The 10,974-nt window shown below is 42.5% G+C and overlaps 1 pseudogene; it reads left to right on the top strand.

The window, feature by feature from the left end:
- Positions 1-3,310: 3,310 nt before the first annotated feature.
- On the top strand, positions 3,311-3,865 carry LOC128051073 (mitochondrial import inner membrane translocase subunit Tim17-A-like; annotated as a pseudogene).
- Positions 3,866-10,974: the final 7,109 nt, after the last annotated feature.

The raw sequence follows: 10,974 nt of genomic DNA, 5'->3' as shown, positions 1-10,974 counted from the left end.
TCAGGGTCTTTTCAGATGAGTCAGCTCTTTGCATCAGGTGGCCAAAGTATTGGAGTGTCAGCTTCAACATCAGTCCTTCCAACAAACACTCAGGATTGATCTCCTTTAGGATGGACTGGTTGGATCTTCTGTACATGTAGAAAAGACACCCGGAGGAAATGTATGAAGAGATAAATAGTGTCATGGAACATGCAAGGGGCAGCTACCTGTCCTTTTGCAGGAATTAGAAAATAAAACAGTTACCTTCTTTCACTATAGAAAAGGCTTTCCAATATGTAGGGTGAGTACTTGTTGATGGAAATCCATGGAGGATACAGACCTGAAGAGGTAGCAGAATCTGAACAACAGTCAGTAAGAAGCTGTGTAGGTAACTGGGCCAGGACATGGAGATAGAGATGATTTACTTTGGAAGCATCGGTGGCTTCAAATTCTTCACTGAGACATTTAATCATTTTTCCTTAAGAAGAGAGTTCATGGTCAAGTAAGTTTAAAAAACAGTTTCCTTTTGCTCCTTCTTCAGTATGTACCTTAGCAGGTGGAACTGCTTAACTTTGTTTAATTTTAGTATTTCTAAAAGTCATGTAACCAGGTAATCTCATTTTATTTTCAATTGAGAAGCAATTATTATCATCCTAAGGAAATTAGAGAACATACTTCCAGAAATACTGCTTCAGAAAATTTCTTTCTGAGAAAAATCCCAGTGAAAAGCTCAGAAGGGAATTTTCCTGACATTCTTTTAGAGGTCATTGGTGTCTATGGTTGGAATATGTGGCCTTTCAGAAAAGAACCATTGTCTCAATTCACTGGAGCTCTGCAAGGTTGCATCTTTGTTAATCTTCTCTTTGAAAAGACATTTAAAATTCCTGGTGGCTCAGCTGGTAAAGAATGTCTCTGCCATGCAGGAGACTGGAGTTTGATCCCTGGGTTGGGAAGATCCCTTGGAGAAGGGAATGGCAACCCACTCCAATATTCTTGCCCAGAAAATTCCATAGATGGAGGAGCCTGGTGGGCTACAGTCCATGGGGTCGCAAAGAGTCAGACACGACTGAACAACTAACACTTTCATTTCACTTTAAATCCAAAGTCTAAAATGAGACCAGTCTTAGAAATGCTATAAACAAGAAAAGAGTTAAAAAGGCAAATATGAAAATTAAAGTAGTGCTTTGAAGATCAGAATGATATTTGAATTAAAAAAAATCACTCAAAACAGAAGTGTTGAAAGATTTGCTAAAATTTGGATGAAATTATCATCAGGTTGAGTAAGGTCCCATTAAGAAAAGATTTACTTGTGAAAATGGTTGAAAAGTAGTTCCTACCCAAACACTATCCTTATGATGGAAAACTTGTTGAAAGGGCAAAACATGGGAAAATTACTTTATAAATATTTTATAACTAGAAGACGTTTCAGCTGAGCAGCCTAAACATAGCCTTTTAGGCTAGAAGCAATATACTTTCATTTTAATATGGTATAAATAGGTCATCCATCACTATCTGAGAACAAGTTTTTGCACTGAGTCAAAAAAAAGAGGGGGCTTTATTCAGATGAGTGGAAACAATAGGCCTTCATTAAGAATATTTAGAAAAAAGGTGTATGGGGAGAGGGATAAATTAGGAGTATGGGATTAACAGATATACACCATTATATATAAAATAGATAAGCAGCAAGGATTCTCTGTACAGCACAGGGAACTATATTCAGTATCTATAACAACCTGTAATGGAAAATAGTCTGGAAACAAGAGAACGAAAACAAATCACTTTGCTGTATACCTGAAACTAAAACAGTATCGTAAAAAGAAAAAGGGTATACTATCTCTCAAGAATTCTCTGAAGATTTGTCTTAATTGAATTGACTGTTGATTGTCCTTTCCAAATAAATGAGCTCTTGGCTGAAGTCTTCTGGAAGAGCAGTTTGTCTCTATGAGTTATGCAACACAGGGAGGTGAGAGACGTGTTGGTCTTGGATGAGCCTATGTATTCTTTCTGGAGTTGCCATATCTGTATGCAGGACTATGCCCAGGAACACTTGTGGGTGGTCAGTTTTCCTTAGAGATTTCCACATCCCCAAGAATATCCCTCCTGCCCATCTTGGTATCTCGACAGGGGTCCAGCATCCCTCCAGCTGCCAAGAGTCCTTTGGCGCTCCATGTTGACCTGCTTACACAGTGCTGCTTTCCTGCCTTTTATTGAAACTTCATATTCTCCTCCTTCCTATTTACAAGAGCAGAACACTGGAAACAAATGTAAAAAAGTAAGAAAATTTTAAAAATGGGTTCTGATGAAATACAAATGAATCCCTAAAATAGTGATTTTGTTCACTAAAGAAATGTTAAGTGAAAAAAAACCCCAAGATATAAATTCTATGGATTATACAATCCACATAGATACATTCCATATGTATATTCTTTCTCTTTACATGTATGTATACTGTTCTATGGGCTGCCCTAGTGGCTCAGATGGTAAAGAATCCACCTGGAATGTGGGAGACCTGGGTTCAGTCTCTGGGTTGGGAAGATCCCCTGGAGGAGGGCATGGCAGCCCACTCCAGTGTTCTGCCTGGAGAATCCCATGGACAGAGAAGCCTGGTGGGTTACAGGGTGGGGGGGTGGGGGGGGGGAGGGGTGGGTCGCAACCATGGGGTCGCAAAGGGTTGGACACAACTGAGTGACTAAGCACAGCACAGCACACACTATTCTGTATAAATATTTTCTGTACACACATATTTATACATATATGCAGCACGGACATGTTAATGGCACTTATCTCATGGTATAATTACAGTTGATTTTTGTCTTCGTAACCCAATTTTAATAGATGTGTATTACTTTGCCATTAAGAAAAATATTGTGGCAGAGTATTGTAGAGCAATTGTCCTCCAATAATTGTATTTTGTTCTATACCTCTCAGTATTGTACAGTTATAATCTTTGATAATTATTAGTTAAAAAAAGAGAACTGAAGATCCTGACAAGTTAAGGATAAGTGAGACTGTGTGTGTTTATGTCCAGGCAGTAGATGAACAGAATAAAGATAAAGTCATAGTAAACAAATGTCATAGAACTGTTTTCACTATGATCCATTCCATTCTTTGAATCCCTGGGTTTTGCTAGAGGAACTGGACATATTCGTGCAGGTATGTTAATATATGTGCACAGACCTTGCATTTTGTGTTCAATCTGGAGACTGGACTTGTCCTCTGCTGATCAGCTCTGGGCCTATCCTTGGACAAGTTCCCTGGCCTCCCTGGACCGCAGTCTTCCCATCAATAGAGGAGAGGCTTGGGCCTGGCATCTCGGGGCCGCAGAGTCAAGATGGAAGAGCATGGGCGTGAGCCCTGACCCTGGCACTTTGAGGATGACTGTGGTAGGGCCTTTACAGTAGGCGCCATGGGTGGTGGTAACCTTTCAAGCGTTCAAAGGTTTTTGCAGTTTTCTGGTGGGAGTTAACCTCAGACCATGAGGAAGTTTGACTGCTCTTAAAACCAGAGCTCCTCAGTTGGGAGCTAGCTTTGCAGGTTGGGGAGGTCTGTTCTCCATGACTGACTGCAGTATGGTTCAAATCAGAGGGAAAGAAGGTCCCTGGAACTCCACCCCAAGTAGTGCCTTTAAGGAGCTGTTCTCGCAGCAGGAAACGGCCCGGTGACTGTGGTTGGGTCCGTGTTGATGGGCGGCATTCTCTGAGCTCTAGCTGAATGAGCTGCTATCTTGTTGATAAGAGTTGCTTCAGCACAGTTTCCAAATGGTCTTCTGTTTGCTGCAGATCCTTCCCAGTTGCCTTCAGCCCAGTCACCATCCTCATCTTTGGGAGACTATCAACAATTCCAACAGAACTTTCCCAGAAGACATTTAGCACCGTTTTCTATTTAAAGGAACATGGGTACTTCCCAGGCGGTGCTAGCAGTAAAGAACCTGCCTGCCAATGCAGGAGACATAAGAGACACGGGTTTGGCCTCTGGGTTGGGAAAATCCCCTGGAAGAGGAAATGGTAACTCACTCCAGTATTCTTGCCTGGAGAATTCCATGGACAGAGGAGTCTGGTGGACTAAGGGGTCACACAGAGTCAGACACCACTGAAGTGACTTAGCATGCATGCATAGGGGGAGGTCTTAAAAGATAATAAATTCATTTATTCTCACTTGGATTGCATTTGTGATCAAAATAAATGCTTAAAGTTTTTATAAAAGGAAATACAACAAATCCTTAGGAATGAAGGACTAAAAGCCAAACAGCAATGAAGCATGACCATCATTTCCAGGAGGACTTCTCTGCCTGGTTTTGTTCTGTTAGTCAGACAGTAAAATTAAAAAAAAAAAAAAGTCTGGAAATTGCCTTTAAAAAAAAAAAAAAATGAAGAGGTTTGGAGGAGACAGAAGACCCTTCAGGCATCTCTCTGGTGACTCTGTGGCTGTGACTGCCTGAAGTAAGATATTGTCAGTATAAGGGGTTTGTGCAACGATACCAAGAAGTACATTTAAATGATAAACATTTTTGTAACAAAACTGGAAGTCTTATATGAGAACATGTGTAGGTTTGTGGGTTTTTCCACGCCTTACTTATATCTCTAGAAACATGGTTGTACAACTTGAGCCGGGATCAGAATCACCTGAGCCTTTTAGAACAGTGACACTCCTCCCAGGCCCAGGGGGGTCCTGACTCAGTCAGTTGAGGGCAGGCGTGGGACTGGAGAAATTACCTTTTGAACAAGTTCCAGGTGTTGCTGAACCAACCTGAAGAAAATAACCTGGCTAGGGAAAGGCATTTCTTGTAAGGATTTTGGATTTTTGTTTTTTTTGCCCCCTTTCCAGAATTCTTAGAAAAGTGTTCTAAAGATTATGCAAGGATATCTTCAAGGCCCATTTGATTTGAAAATTTCCCATGAAAACAATGAAAGCATTGCTCCTTTGGATGCTCCAAGTAGGAGCCAATGAAGCGATTAATGGCCTAGGTCTAACGGTGGCTGAGGAAGAGAGTAGATTGTTTTCGGTTGACTAGAAAATCCTGCACACAGAAGGCATGCAATTTCTTTGCAGAATTAGATGAGAAAGTGAGATGGTTTTCTCTGTGGCACACATTTAACCGAAATAGCAAGATGGGCTCAGGATGTCACAGTTACTTGATGGGTACCTGGGTAAGCACTCACAGACGTTTCCCGTCTTGTCACTCAGCTTACAGAATTGATGGCATCTATAGGCATGGACGGAGGAGGCTGGTAGGCTGCAGTCCATGGGGTTGCGAAGAGTCGGACATGACTGAGCGACTTCACTTTCACTTTTCACTTTCATGCATTGGAGAAGGAAATGGCAACCCACTCCAGTGTTCTTGCCTGGAGAATCCCAGGGACAGGGGAGCCTGGTGGGCTGCCATCTATGGGGTTGCACAGAGTTGGACATGACTGACGCAACTTAGCAGCAGCAGCAGCATAGGCATGTACATGAGAGTCGGCAAACTCAAGCAGGGATGTTGACCAAGCAGCCTTCTCTGCCTGTGGAACCAGTTCCCATTCCAGAAGTAAATCATGTATTATCATTTCCTATATGTCTTGCACACGCCACTCCATCTGCCTAGAGGGACTCAGCCCAAGACTCTTCCCTGTTGCTATTGTTGTCGTCCTGTTAACCCTCTGTGAGTGATTAACCTTGGAACTTGCCAACCTCTCACTGTTGTTGTTCAGTGATGAGCTGCTTCTTCCGTGGAACTGGAAATATCTTGAGTACACAGCTGGTCTTGGATTCATCTCTGTGTCTCCAAAGCCTGATGGAGCATCGGGCAAATGTTTTCTGCTGAAAATAGGGCCATGGATAGTCACTGACAAAATCTTATCTTTCATATAAGTAAAACAATCAGTAAAACAAGACCACAACTCAAAAGTTGGCAAATGGAGCGTGAGAAGTCAAATCTCTTTGTACTTTCTCCATGTTCAAGCTAACAAACCAACAAACTTCCTCCTGTTTCCAACCATTCTCGGCTCTCAGTCTCCCGTGGTCTCCGTCTGCTCCAGGATCTGCCAGGGCTCTTCTGAAAATTTCAGAAATCCATCTTGGATTTCTCATCTGGCTCCTTCTCTTCACTCCCTGAAGGAGATTGCTGTTTGTGTGTTTTTTCTCCTTAGAGACAAATCAGAGCTCTGATATTTCCACAAGTAAATGAAATGGAGGGTAAAATACCTGGTGCTTAGAAAGAATCATGGAAGTATTTGATGTTACATTAGATTTTATGCTTATTTTTAAAAGAAAGAGTGGGATAGTGCTCTTCATTTTTCTATCTAGCTACTTAAACTAGCTAACTTTATATTTGTGTGTGTGTGTATGTGTGTGTTTTTTGGTACAGAAAAATGTTTGAACTGATGTTTCAGTTCAGTTCAGTCGCTCAGTCATGTCTGACTCTTTGCGACCCCATGAATCGAAGCACGCCAGGCCTCCCTGTCCATCATCAACTCCCAGAGTTCACTCAGATTCACGTCCATTGAGTCACTGATGCCATCCAGCCATCTCATCTGTCGTCCCCTTCTTCTGCCCCCAATCCCTCCCAGCATCAAAGTCTTTTCCAATGAGTCAACTCTTCGCATGAGGTGGCCAAAGTACTGGAGTTTTAGCTTCAGCAACATTCCTTCCAAAGAAATCCCAGAGTTGATCTCCTTTACCTGATGTTAATTATGGACAATTTATATAGTGGGACTCAAGTGCCTTTTAAAGCACTGTTCTGTATCCTGGTCAGTATTGATTCTTAAAGAGATAAACATTCATTATTTTTATAGGTGCTAGATTTTTACAGTACATTTACAATTTTTACAATATTTTTGCAATTTAAAATTATTGCCTCAATCAGTATTTAGAAAATCCATGCCTCAAATAATGTCAGACAATGGATTTATCTGTTCTGTTTCTGTTTCTTAGAAGACGCAAATGTCAAGATTCATAGTTTAGGTTACCAAACCCTAGAGCTGAAAGGTAACTTATCTTTATGTGTAAATAAATTCTGCTGGACTGAGCTTTCACGACTGTTCAATCTGCAGCACATGGAGCGTTCTTTGGGAGATGGAATCTGACTCTATTATGGTTGATCAAAGAGGGAGCTATTTCAGGCAGCCAAGGTGGTTTTGTGTTTAGAATGAGTCAAGGTAATGCTGTTTGGCAAGCTTTCCCCAAAAAGGCATGTAACCTTAGAAATGAGAAATAGAGCACAAGGTGGTCGTGACCTGGCTGTTCTCCGAGGGAGACAGAAGAAGGGTTGTTGTTCTACATGTGCTTGGTAAAGAACCTTCTAATTTTTTTGTCCAGATGACTTTATGAGGCTTTGGTGTTGCTATGTAAAGCTAGCTATATGTCCTTGCTGGGAACAGGAAATTAAAATGGAAGTTTTGGCTGAACCCTCTGGAGATAGATTTCAGATAACGCTATGACCTGCGAAGCAGAGCATCCCATAGGAATTTCCAAGTTAAAATCCTAAATTCAGTTATGTGATTCTAACACATCTCATCCACCTCAAGGGTAAAAATGGGTCCATTTGTTGGGGATCAAGAAGAATTTGTGAGAAGGATTTCCTTGGAAACGGATGCTTCAAGGGGACAAGGTTTGTGTGTGTGTGCGTGTGTGAGGGCACTTCTCCCGCAGGAAGGGTTTTTAAGGGTTCCTGGGATCACATGGAAAATATGATTATGCATCGCCTTTGACGAGGAGGACACGATAGACTGGTGTCTGGCTGTACCTAGGGGAGGTTCAGGGTGAGAGATGGGCTGACTGCTTGCCGTGATCTTATTGAGTCTATGGGATGGAATAAAAGGCACATGTCAGGATGAGAAGGAATGAAGATGGCCTGTGGGCTCCTTTTGGGTTAATGGCAGAACATCCTGTCTCAGGCGGTGGAGTCCTACAGGGACAGTAGCAACTCCTGTACTAGGATCCAGTGTAAGCAAGGGCCTGCTCCAAACCAGGGATGAAAAGCCAAAGGCAGGTCAGTCAAGTCAGGAGGTTTTAAGGTATATTGAGATATAGCCCGGATAAGTCAGGAGTATGGCACCGGTTACATCAAGAGTCCACACGTGACCTCTTACATAATGACTGAAACATGAACTGGTCCCACTCCTGCTGAAGCACTGCCCTCAAGTGGAAATTAAAATGACACCCTCACCAGTAGACCAAGCAGCAAGCGAACACTGCTTGCTGGCAGTTCACACATCAGTAAATTTTGAACAAATCTACTTTTCCAGGAGTCATGTATGGATGTGAGAGTTGGACTATAAAGAAAGTGGAGCACTGAAGAATTGATGCTTTTGAACTGTGGTGTTGGAGAAGACTCTTGAGAGTCCCTTGGACTGCAAGGAGATCCAACCAGTCCATCCTAAAGGAGATCAGTCAGTGTTCATTGGAAGGACTGATGTTGAAGCTGAAACTCCAATACTTTGGCCCCCTTATGTGAAGGGCTGACTCATTTGAAAAGACCCCAATGCTGGGAAAGATTGAGGGCAGGAGGAGAAGGGGATGACAGAGGATGAGATGGTTAGATGGCATCACCAACTCAATGGAGATGACTTTGGGTGGACTCTGGGAGTTGGTGATGGACAGGGAGGCCTGGCATGCTGCGGTTCATGGGGTCGCAAAGTGCTGGACATGACTGAGCAACTGAACTGAACTGAAATTTTGAGCAAACTTAAGGAATATTGGTTAGAAGGAGCGGGGAGGCCAGATGATGAGTCTGACCCGGGCACCTGCATGTCATAGTTTGGACTTGTGCCTAGGACTTTGTGGACCTTGGTCCTAAGGTCACCCCTCCACTCTGAGGTCTTATCCTGAAAACCTATCCTACATGTTACTTGCCTCACACAGGAAACACAAGATTGGTACAGACTTGGAAAATTGTAAGCCCTATTTTATTTCAGCCAGTTTTGGTTGAAAAGTATAAGCAAATTTGATGGAATTACAGTTGTAATTAGAAATTGTTTATAAAGAACCAGGAAAGAATGAGAGTCGGTTGATACATGAGATATGAAAATATAAGTCTTGAATCAACTATTGCATCTTGGCTAAAGTGAAAGTGACAAATATTTTCAGAACAGTTAGTTTAAAACTTAAATATAAGCTTATTCTATATCTCATCTGTATAAAGAGATGTATTCTGTGTCTCATAAAAGTGTATATTTGAATCTGTTTACTATGAAGGACCTTCAGTTTTCCTAGCATCTTGAGATACTGACTTGAGTAGTTTCAAGAATCGTTGTAAGTTCTAGACGAGACTATGATATACATAGAAACCAGTTTATTAGAATGTCTGTTGCAGAAAACTGTTCTTTCCTAAAGTTGCAAACTGTTAACTAGTTTTTCTTGGGAGGTTCATTTACCGTTGGAGATTAAGTGGTAGATAATGGGTGGTGTCATTGCTCTAGCTCAAATGAACTCAATAAGAAAAAAAAGGAGGAAAATAATTAAAGGCATATTCTTCTTTGTGATATTTATTTACAACTAAAATAGCCCTTCAAACACAGTGAACATCTCAATTTCTTTTCCATAGCTTAGAGTAACCTTTACCCCTATTCATTCAAGCAAATTTACCTCAAGGGTAGGGACAGTATTAGATCTCACCCTGAGACCCAGAGGATTCCCTTGCCTCATATGGGCTTCACCACTTGTCTAGAACTTGGAATTCTCTTCGCTGTAAGTTTTTTTCCAACAAGAAAAACTTTACTGTTTTATTTTTATTTTACAGTGGGGTGTGGATGATTAACAACGTTGAGTTAGTTTCAGGTGTACAGCAAAGTGATTCAGTTATATATTTACATGTATCTACTCTCTTTGTTGTAATTTACAGAAAATTCAACTCACAGTGACTCAAGCAAAAGAACTAATTAGCTCCCACAACTCTACATTCTAGATTATATCGAGGCAAGACCCAGTGGTCATGGGATGTCCTTAGGATGGGCTCATTCGATCCTGGTTCTGCTTCCTCTAGTTGGCAGCTTCTCCCCTTGTTTGGTCAGATGACTACTAGCAGGTCTGTACTTTGATTTCATCAGTTTAGCAGTCTTGGTGGAAAGAGCTTCTTTCTCAACAATTCCAGTACCAGTTCTGGATCTGAAGAATATGGGTTCTGATTGGCCCAGTTTGATCCACCTCAAACTAATGGGACTTCCCTGGTGGCTCAGCTGGTAAAGAATCCGCCTGCAATACAGGAGACCTGGGTTCAATCTCTGGGTTGGAAAGATCCCCTGGAGAAAGGAAAGAAGGCTATCCACTCCAGTATTGTGGCCTGGAGAATTCCATGGACTGTATAGTCCATGGAGTTGCAAAGAGTCGGACACAACTGAGTGAGTGACTTTTCACTTTCAAACCAGTCACTACTTTGGAGTGTGCAGGCTCCAAGTGGCAACACCTGGGTTACATCTCCCATCCCCAGCAACAAGAGGGAGTCAGACCTGGAGTGTGTACATGCAGGGGTATGGGCAGCAGGGATGTTTCGAGTAAGGAAAATATCTCCCTCATTTCTGTCCAGGGTTCCCTGGTGGTTCAGATGGTAAAGAATCCGCCTGCAATGTGGGAGGCCTGGGTTCGATCCCTGGGTTGGGGAGATCCCCTGGAGGAGGGCATGGCAACCCACTCCAGTATTCTTGCCTGGAGAATCCCCATGGACAGAGAAGCCTGGCGGGCTACAGTCCATGGGGTCACACAGAGTCAGACAGGACTGAGCGGCCAAGCACAGCACATGTCTGTCCAGCCCTCTTTCATTCCTTTCCTCCCGGGTGGAGTTTTTCAGGGTGCCCTCTTCACACTCTATACCTGGCCTCCTGCCTTCTCCATCTCTTCCTCACACCTAAACCCTCTAGCTTAATAATCATTGTCCCACTTTAGAAGTTACATGGGACACTTGAACTTCAAAAGTTCCTGATGTCCAGGCCACATCCATGAGACTCTGGTTCAACTGGTCTAAGGTACAGCCCTCTCTGCTGTGATTTCAGCTTCATAGGTGGGATTTCAGCATGCAGGCAG

This window comes from Budorcas taxicolor, chromosome 7 (assembly GCF_023091745.1).
Source record: "Budorcas taxicolor isolate Tak-1 chromosome 7, Takin1.1, whole genome shotgun sequence".
Lineage (NCBI taxonomy): Eukaryota > Metazoa > Chordata > Mammalia > Artiodactyla > Bovidae > Budorcas > Budorcas taxicolor.
The sequence above is the reverse complement of the archived record's forward strand: the minus strand, read 5'-3'. Positions and strand labels throughout refer to the sequence as shown.